We start from the raw sequence: 10,000 nt of genomic DNA, 5'->3' as shown, positions 1-10,000 counted from the left end.
TTTTGAGAACTACTCTAGGGTTTCATATCATTTCCATACACAAAGCACGATGAACACCATTGGATTTGTTGTTTCACATGTACACATTTCACAAAATGAGCAGAAGAACTTATTGAATGGTGTTGACCATTGGAGTAATTAAATGTTGACTTTTACAATTCCCCTGTAAGACTGTTCCAGTTAACCATTGCTGCCAGACTTCAAGAACTGAAAAAGGTTTCTATCACTTAAAATAAATTAGAATATTTCCAATAAAAATTATATTGAAAGGATCTTCGCTAACTATTGAAAAAGGAAATTGCAAAGACGTTTGCCGTTACAATCTTCAACCAGAGGGGCGCAACACACACACACACACACACACACACACACACACACACACACACACACACACACACACACACACACACACACACACACTCACACACACACACACACACACACACACACACACACACACACCCTCGCAAGTGCAGAGTGAGAGAGAGATGTTTGTTTGTTTGTTTGGCTGGCTGGCTGGTTGGTTGGTTGGTTGGTTGGATGGTTGGTTGGTTGGTTGGTTGGTTGGTTGGTTGGTTGGAAGGCTTGGACTTATGTCATACTAACAGAACTAACTTACGTTCGTAGTTCATTTGGTGTCAGTAATCTTGTTTGTAAAGATTGCATTACAATCTCACTCCCAAATTAGTTGAAGAGACGTTTTAAAACCAACAGCCTCAAACTGCCCATCAGATCATTTTTCCGCCTGATAACGGCTAATGAATTGAATAGTTAGTTGATTGTTCGTTTTTCGATTAGTTACATACGTACATTAATTAAAAACTGGCAGGTCGGCAGTTTTGGTAAAACTGTATACTTTATCGTTATTCATCAACAATTCTCGAGTGTTCTCCAAACTTACACCCACTAAATATATACCGAGAGGCATAAATTCCGCAAACTGAACTTTAAAAAATCACAAAAAAATCAACTCAGTGGTGAATGTTTTCAATGTTTGAATATTTTATTTATTGGCCATTTTAGTGTTTATAAACCTTCGCTTTATTGATTTTGAATAAAACATCATGAAATGACAATTTTTTTAAAAAAGTGACTGAGTCCAAGCGCAATGATTTCGGAAAACGTTCAGTGTTCATCACGTTCAATGCTTTGGCCAGCTCTAAGCATCCCAATCGCTTGCTGTCTCTCTCCTTCATCAAGTCGTGGCATGATTGCGATATCTGATACAGCCAAACAGCCAGTTGCATTTTATAGGGCCATACACTATCGTTTTTACGTTATTGTCTCCCGTTCAGCCCATTGTCTTCATTAGCACAGTGAGCTGTGGCTGGATCAGCAATACTGCAAAGCGTACGCTGACAGCGTGAAACATTTGCTCCGACACTCAAGATGTCAACTACAAATTAAAGGTTCAATCTGATTTTCGTTTGAGAGCAAAATCGTTCAATGCACTATTTGCAGAATTTATGCCTTTCAGTATAGTACCAAATGGGAACTTATTAAATTGAAACTACAAAGGTTCCACACACACAACAAATCAAAACTTGACTAAATGTAAAAATAGATGAGCATTTAAATATTGTGATTGTCGTTACAAGACATTCAGGTTAGTTCTTCCCTCATCGGTTGACGTATAATGGAAACAACGAAGAAAGCTTACACAGCTAAAGACAATAATATTCCTACACGGGCACAAAGAGTCCAAGGAGTATGTGGTGTGTAAAGTGGTTCCATGCACCCCGTGCCTTTGGGCAGTGCAAAAAGAACCAGCCGCCGTTTTGCCTGAGAGGGCAACACTTCACTGACCCTGCAGAGACACAACAAGCAACGTTCACTATTTGTTTTCTACGTGTATGTTAGACACTGCTTGGTTGCCAGCATGCTGTCAGTGTGTATGTTAGGCACTGCTTGGTTGCCAGCATGCTGTCAGTGTGTATGTTAGGCACTGCTTGGTTGCCAGCATGCTGTCAGTGAGTCTGTAAGACACTGCTTGGTTGCCAGCATGCTGTCAGTGAGTCTGTAAGACACTGCTTGGTTGCCAGCATGCAGTCAGTGTGTATGTTAGACACTGCTTGGTTGCCAGCATGCAGTCAGTGTGTATGTTAGACACTGCTTGGTTGCCAGCATGCTGTCAGTGTGTATGTTAGGCACTGCTTGGTTGCCAGCATGCTGTCAGTGGGTCTGTAAGACACTGCTTGGTTGCCAGCATGCTGTCAGTGTGTATGTAAGACACTGCTTGGTTGCCAGCATGCTGTCAGTGTGTCTGTAAGACACTGCTTGGTTGCCAGCATGCTGTCAGTGTGTATGTAAGACACTGCTTGGTTGCCAGCATGCTGTCAGTGTGTATGTAAGACACTGCTTGGTTGCCAGCATGCTGTCAGTGGGTCTGTAAGACACTGCTTGGTTGCCAGCATGCTGTCAGTGTGTATGTAAGACACTGCTTGGTTGCCAGCATGCTGTCAGTGTGTCTGTAAGACACTGCTTGGTTGCCAGCATGCTGTCAGTGTGTATGTTAGACAATGCTTGGTTGCCAGCATGCTGTCAGTGTGTATGTAAGACACTGCTTGGTTGCCAGCATGCTGTCAGTGTGTATGTTAGACAATGCTTGGTTGCCAGCATGCTGTCAGTGTGTCTGTAAGACACTGCTTGGTTGCCAGCATGCTGTCAGTGTGTATGTTAGACACTGCTTGGTTGCCAGCATGCTGTCAGTGTGTATGTTAGACACTGCTTGGTTGCCAGCATGCTGTCAGTGGGTCTGTAAGACACTGCTTGGTTGCCAGCATGCTGTCAGTGTGTATGTAAGACACTGCTTGGTTGCCAGCATGCTGTCAGTGTGTCTGTAAGACACTGCTTGGTTGCCAGCATGCTGTCAGTGTGTATGTAAGACACTGCTTGGTTGCCAGCATGCTGTCAGTGTGTCTGTAAGACACTGCTTGGTTGCCAGCATGCTGTCAGTGTGTATGTTAGACAATGCTTGGTTGCCAGCATGCTGTCAGTGTGTATGTAAGACACTGCTTGGTTGCCAGCATGCTGTCAGTGTGTATGTTAGACAATGCTTGGTTGCCAGCATGCTGTCAGTGTGTCTGTAAGACACTGCTTGGTTGCCAGCATGCTGTCAGTGTGTATGTTAGACACTGCTTGGTTGCCAGCATGCTGTCAGTGTGTATGTTAGACACTGCTTGGTTGCCAGCATGCTGTCAGTGTGTATGTTAGACACTGCTTGGTTGCCAGCATGCAGTCAGTGGGTCTGTAAGACACTGCTTGGTTGCCAGCATGCTGTCAGTGTGTATGTTAGACAATGCTTGGTTGCCAGCATGCTGTCAGTGTGTCTGTTAGACACTGCTTGGTTGCCAGCATGTAGTCAGTGTGTCTGTAAGACACTGCTTGGTTGCCAGCATGCTGTCAGTGTGTCTGTTAGACACTGCTTGGTTGCCAGCATGCAGTCAGTGTGTCTGTAAGACACTGCTTGGTTGCCAGCATGCTGTCAGTGTGTATGTTAGACACTGCTTGGTTGCCAGCATGCTGTCAGTGTGTATGTTAGACAATGCTTGGTTGCCAGCATGCTGTCAGTGTGTATGTTAGACAATGCTTGGTTGCCAGCATGCTGTCAGTGTGTCTGTTAGACACTGCTTGGTTGCCGGCATGTAGTCAGTGTGTCTGTAAGACACCGTTTGGTTGCCAGCATGCTGTCAGTGTGTCTGTTAGACACTGCTTGGTTGCCAGCATGCTGTCAGTGTGTATGTTAGACACTGCTTGGTTGCCAGCATGCTGTCAGTGTGTATGTTAGACACTGCTTGGTTGCCAGCATGCAGTCAGTGGGTCTGTAAGACACTGCTTGGTTGCCAGCATGCTGTCAGTGTGTATGTTAGACAATGCTTGGTTGCCAGCATGCTGTCAGTGTGTATGTAAGACACTGCTTGGTTGCCAGCATGCAGTCAGTGTGTATGTTAGACACTGCTTGGTTGCCAGCATGCTGTCAGTGTGTATGTTAGACACTGCTTGGTTGCCAGCATGCTGTCAGTGGGTCTGTAAGACACTGCTTGGTTGCCAGCATGCTGTCAGTGTGTATGTTAGACACTGCTTGGTTGTCAGCATGCTGTCAGTGTGTCTGTAAGACACTGCTTGGTTGCCAGCATGCTGTCAGTGTGTCTGTAAGACACTGCTTGGTTGCCAGCATGCTGTCAGTGTGTCTGTAAGACACTGCTTGGTTGCCAGCATGCTGTCAGTGTGTCTGTAAGACACGGCTTGGTTGCCAGCATGCAGTCAGTGTGTCTGTAAGACACTGCTTGGTTGCCAGCATGCTGTCAGTGTGTATGTTAGACACTGCTTGGTTGCCAGCATGCTGTCAGTGTGTATGTTAGACACTGCTTGGTTGCCAGCATGCAGTCAGTGTGTCTGTAAGACACTGCTTGGTTGCCAGCATGCTGTCAGTGTGTCTGTAAGACACTGCTTGGTTGCCAGCATGCTGTAAGTGTGTATGTTAGACACTGCTTGGTTGCCAGCATGCAGTCAGTGTGTCTGTAAGACACTGCTTGGTTGCCAGCATGCTGTCAGTGTGTCTGTAAGACACTGCTTGGTTGCCAGCATGCTGTCAGTGTGTCTGTTAGACACTGCTTGGTTGCCAGCATGCTGTCAGTGTGTATGTTAGACACTGCTTGGTTGCCAGCATGCTGTCAGTGTGTATGTTAGACACTGCTTGGTTGCCAGCATGCAGTCAGTGTGTCTGTAAGACACTGCTTGGTTGCCAGCATGCTGTCAGTGTGTCTGTAAGACACTGCTTGGTTGCCAGCATGCTGTCAGTGTGTCTGTTAGACACTGCTTGGTTGCCAGCATGCTGTCAGTGTGTATGTTAGACACTGCTTGATTGCCAGCATGCAGTCAGTGTGTCTGTAAGACACTGCTTGGTTGCCAGCATGCTGTCAGTGTGTCTGTAAGACCCTGCTTGGTTGCCAGCATGCAGTCAGTGTGTCTGTAAGACACTGCTTGGTTGCCAGCATGCAGTCAGTGTGTCTGTAAGACACTGCTTGGTTGCCAGCATGCTGTCAGTGTGTCTGTAAGACCCTGCTTGGTTGCCAGCATGCTGTCAGTGTGTCTGTTAGACACTGCTTGGTTGCCAGCATGCTGTCAGTGTGTCTGTAAGACACTGCTTGGTTGCCAGCATGCAGTCAGTGTGTCTGTAAGACACTGCTTGGTTGCCAGCATGCAGTCAGTGTGTATGTTAGACACTGCTTGGTTGCCAGCATGCAGTCAGTGTGTATGTTAGACACTGCTTGGTTGCCAGCATGCAGTCAGTGTGTATGTTAGACACTGCTTGGTTGCCAGCATGCTGTCAGTGTGTATGTTAGACACTGCTTGGTTGCCAGCATGCAGTCAGTGTGTCTGTAAGACACTGCTTAATTGGTTGCCAGCATGCTGTCAGTGTGTCTGTAAGACACTGCTTGGTTGCCAGCATGCAGTCAGTGTGTCTGTAAGACACTGCTTGGTTGCCAGCATGCAGTCAGTGTGTATGTTAGACACTGCTTTGTTGCCAGCATGCAGTCAGTGTGTATGTTAGACACTGCTTGGTTGCCAGCATGCTGTCAGTGTGTATGTAAGACACTGCTTGGTTGCCAGCATGCTGTCAGTGTGTATGTTAGACACTGCTTGGTTGCCAGCATGCTGTCAGTGTGTCTGTTAGACACTGCTTGGTTGCCAGCATGCAGTCAGTGTGTCTGTAAGACACTGCTTGGTTGCCAGCATGCAGTCAGTGTGTCTGTAAGACACTGCTTGGTTGCCAGCATGCTGTCAGTGTGTCTGTTAGACACTGCTTGGTTGCCAGCATGCAGTCAGTGTGTATGTAAGACACTGCTTGGTTGCCAGCATGCTGTCAGTGTGTCTGTAAGACACTGCTTGGTTGCCAGCATGCTGTCAGTGTGTATGTTAGACAATGCTTGGTTGCCAGCATGCTGTCAGTGTGTATGTAAGACACTGCTTGGTTGCCAGCATGCTGTCAGTGTGTATGTTAGACAATGCTTGGTTGCCAGCATGCTGTCAGTGTGTCTGTAAGACACTGCTTGGTTGCCAGCATGCTGTCAGTGTGTATGTTAGACACTGCTTGGTTGCCAGCATGCTGTCAGTGTGTATGTTAGACACTGCTTGGTTGCCAGCATGCTGTCAGTGGGTCTGTAAGACACTGCTTGGTTGCCAGCATGCTGTCAGTGTGTATGTAAGACACTGCTTGGTTGCCAGCATGCTGTCAGTGTGTCTGTAAGACACTGCTTGGTTGCCAGCATGCTGTCAGTGTGTATGTAAGACACTGCTTGGTTGCCAGCATGCTGTCAGTGTGTCTGTAAGACACTGCTTGGTTGCCAGCATGCTGTCAGTGTGTATGTTAGACAATGCTTGGTTGCCAGCATGCTGTCAGTGTGTATGTAAGACACTGCTTGGTTGCCAGCATGCTGTCAGTGTGTATGTTAGACAATGCTTGGTTGCCAGCATGCTGTCAGTGTGTCTGTAAGACACTGCTTGGTTGCCAGCATGCTGTCAGTGTGTATGTTAGACACTGCTTGGTTGCCAGCATGCTGTCAGTGTGTATGTTAGACACTGCTTGGTTGCCAGCATGCTGTCAGTGTGTATGTTAGACACTGCTTGGTTGCCAGCATGCAGTCAGTGTGTCTGTAAGACACTGCTTGGTTGCCAGCATGCTGTCAGTGTGTATGTTAGACAATGCTTGGTTGCCAGCATGCTGTCAGTGTGTCTGTTAGACACTGCTTGGTTGCCAGCATGTAGTCAGTGTGTCTGTAAGACACTGCTTGGTTGCCAGCATGCTGTCAGTGTGTCTGTTAGACACTGCTTGGTTGCCAGCATGCAGTCAGTGTGTCTGTAAGACACTGCTTGGTTGCCAGCATGCTGTCAGTGTGTATGTTAGACACTGCTTGGTTGCCAGCATGCTGTCAGTGTGTATGTTAGACAATGCTTGGTTGCCAGCATGCTGTCAGTGTGTATGTTAGACAATGCTTGGTTGCCAGCATGCTGTCAGTGTGTCTGTTAGACACTGCTTGGTTGCCGGCATGTAGTCAGTGTGTCTGTAAGACACCGTTTGGTTGCCAGCATGCTGTCAGTGTGTCTGTTAGACACTGCTTGGTTGCCAGCATGCTGTCAGTGTGTATGTTAGACACTGCTTGGTTGCCAGCATGCTGTCAGTGTGTATGTTAGACACTGCTTGGTTGCCAGCATGCAGTCAGTGGGTCTGTAAGACACTGCTTGGTTGCCAGCATGCTGTCAGTGTGTATGTTAGACAATGCTTGGTTGCCAGCATGCTGTCAGTGTGTATGTAAGACACTGCTTGGTTGCCAGCATGCAGTCAGTGTGTATGTTAGACACTGCTTGGTTGCCAGCATGCTGTCAGTGTGTATGTTAGACACTGCTTGGTTGCCAGCATGCTGTCAGTGGGTCTGTAAGACACTGCTTGGTTGCCAGCATGCTGTCAGTGTGTATGTTAGACACTGCTTGGTTGTCAGCATGCTGTCAGTGTGTCTGTAAGACACTGCTTGGTTGCCAGCATGCTGTCAGTGTGTCTGTAAGACACTGCTTGGTTGCCAGCATGCTGTCAGTGTGTCTGTAAGACACTGCTTGGTTGCCAGCATGCTGTCAGTGTGTCTGTAAGACACGGCTTGGTTGCCAGCATGCAGTCAGTGTGTCTGTAAGACACTGCTTGGTTGCCAGCATGCTGTCAGTGTGTATGTTAGACACTGCTTGGTTGCCAGCATGCTGTCAGTGTGTATGTTAGACACTGCTTGGTTGCCAGCATGCAGTCAGTGTGTCTGTAAGACACTGCTTGGTTGCCAGCATGCTGTCAGTGTGTCTGTAAGACACTGCTTGGTTGCCAGCATGCTGTAAGTGTGTATGTTAGACACTGCTTGGTTGCCAGCATGCAGTCAGTGTGTCTGTAAGACACTGCTTGGTTGCCAGCATGCTGTCAGTGTGTCTGTAAGACACTGCTTGGTTGCCAGCATGCTGTCAGTGTGTCTGTTAGACACTGCTTGGTTGCCAGCATGCTGTCAGTGTGTATGTTAGACACTGCTTGGTTGCCAGCATGCTGTCAGTGTGTATGTTAGACACTGCTTGGTTGCCAGCATGCAGTCAGTGTGTCTGTAAGACACTGCTTGGTTGCCAGCATGCTGTCAGTGTGTCTGTAAGACACTGCTTGGTTGCCAGCATGCTGTCAGTGTGTCTGTTAGACACTGCTTGGTTGCCAGCATGCTGTCAGTGTGTATGTTAGACACTGCTTGATTGCCAGCATGCAGTCAGTGTGTCTGTAAGACACTGCTTGGTTGCCAGCATGCTGTCAGTGTGTCTGTAAGACCCTGCTTGGTTGCCAGCATGCAGTCAGTGTGTCTGTAAGACACTGCTTGGTTGCCAGCATGCAGTCAGTGTGTCTGTAAGACACTGCTTGGTTGCCAGCATGCTGTCAGTGTGTCTGTAAGACCCTGCTTGGTTGCCAGCATGCTGTCAGTGTGTCTGTTAGACACTGCTTGGTTGCCAGCATGCTGTCAGTGTGTCTGTAAGACACTGCTTGGTTGCCAGCATGCAGTCAGTGTGTCTGTAAGACACTGCTTGGTTGCCAGCATGCAGTCAGTGTGTATGTTAGACACTGCTTGGTTGCCAGCATGCAGTCAGTGTGTATGTTAGACACTGCTTGGTTGCCAGCATGCAGTCAGTGTGTATGTTAGACACTGCTTGGTTGCCAGCATGCTGTCAGTGTGTATGTTAGACACTGCTTGGTTGCCAGCATGCAGTCAGTGTGTCTGTAAGACACTGCTTAATTGGTTGCCAGCATGCTGTCAGTGTGTCTGTAAGACACTGCTTGGTTGCCAGCATGCAGTCAGTGTGTCTGTAAGACACTGCTTGGTTGCCAGCATGCAGTCAGTGTGTATGTTAGACACTGCTTTGTTGCCAGCATGCAGTCAGTGTGTATGTTAGACACTGCTTGGTTGCCAGCATGCTGTCAGTGTGTATGTAAGACACTGCTTGGTTGCCAGCATGCTGTCAGTGTGTATGTTAGACACTGCTTGGTTGCCAGCATGCTGTCAGTGTGTCTGTTAGACACTGCTTGGTTGCCAGCATGCAGTCAGTGTGTCTGTAAGACACTGCTTGGTTGCCAGCATGCAGTCAGTGTGTCTGTAAGACACTGCTTGGTTGCCAGCATGCTGTCAGTGTGTCTGTTAGACACTGCTTGGTTGCCAGCATGCAGTCAGTGTGTATGTAAGACACTGCTTGGTTGCCAGCATGCTGTCAGTGTGTATGTAAGACACAGCTTGGTTGCCAGCATGCTGTCAGTGAGTATGTAAGACACTGCTTGGTTGCCAGCATGCTGTCAGTGTGTATGTTAGACACTGCTTGGTTGCCAGCATGCTGTCAGTGTGTCTGTTAGACACTGCTTGGTTGCCAGCATGCTGTCAGTGTGTCTGTAAGACAATGCTTGGTTGCCAGCATGCAGTCAGTGTGTCTGTTAGACACTGCTTGGTTGCCAGCATGCTGTCAGTGTGTCTGTAAGACACTGCTTGGTTGCCAGCATGCTGTCAGTGTGTCTGTAAGACACTGCTTGGTTGCCAGCATGCAGTCAGTGTGTCTGTAAGACACTGCTTGGTTGCCAGCATGCAGTCAGTGTGTCTGTAAGACACTGCTTGGTTGCCAGCATGCTGTCAGTGGGTCTGTAAGAATATCTGCGCCACCTTGTTTGGCACCGTCAGCTAGTGAGTTTCTGTTGGGATTGAAACCCGGTAAGTAGTGTTGCTGATTGTTAAGTGTGGAATGAATACCCGCTATTACGAGCTAGTCGTGTGACAGAGAGTTTTCTTGCACACGAGACTGTAGATGTTTCACGAAGGAATGCGTGTGACATTACTTTTTGTTGTTGTTACGATTCGACACAAGCAATGTGAATTCGTTGAACGATCTGTCACAGCAAGTTGTGTTATGACATATACCGAAAACTGCGGGAAACGAACATATCATGGAT

At 47.7% G+C, this 10,000-nt stretch overlaps 1 protein-coding gene and 1 long non-coding RNA gene across 2 annotated transcripts in view; both read right to left on the bottom strand.

The window, feature by feature from the left end:
* The window catches only part of LOC138972528 (uncharacterized), a 183,022-nt gene that overhangs the window by 149,772 nt on the left and 23,250 nt on the right, over positions 1-10,000 (bottom strand). The window lies entirely within an intron of this gene.
* LOC138972525 (uncharacterized) overlaps positions 1-10,000 on the bottom strand; it is a 29,690-nt gene that overhangs the window by 10,147 nt on the left and 9,543 nt on the right. The window lies entirely within an intron of this gene.

The sequence above is a fragment of the Littorina saxatilis genome, linkage group LG8 (genome assembly GCF_037325665.1).
Source record: "Littorina saxatilis isolate snail1 linkage group LG8, US_GU_Lsax_2.0, whole genome shotgun sequence".
Classification (NCBI taxonomy): domain Eukaryota; kingdom Metazoa; phylum Mollusca; class Gastropoda; order Littorinimorpha; family Littorinidae; genus Littorina; species Littorina saxatilis.
The sequence above is the reverse complement of the archived record's forward strand: the minus strand, read 5'-3'. Positions and strand labels throughout refer to the sequence as shown.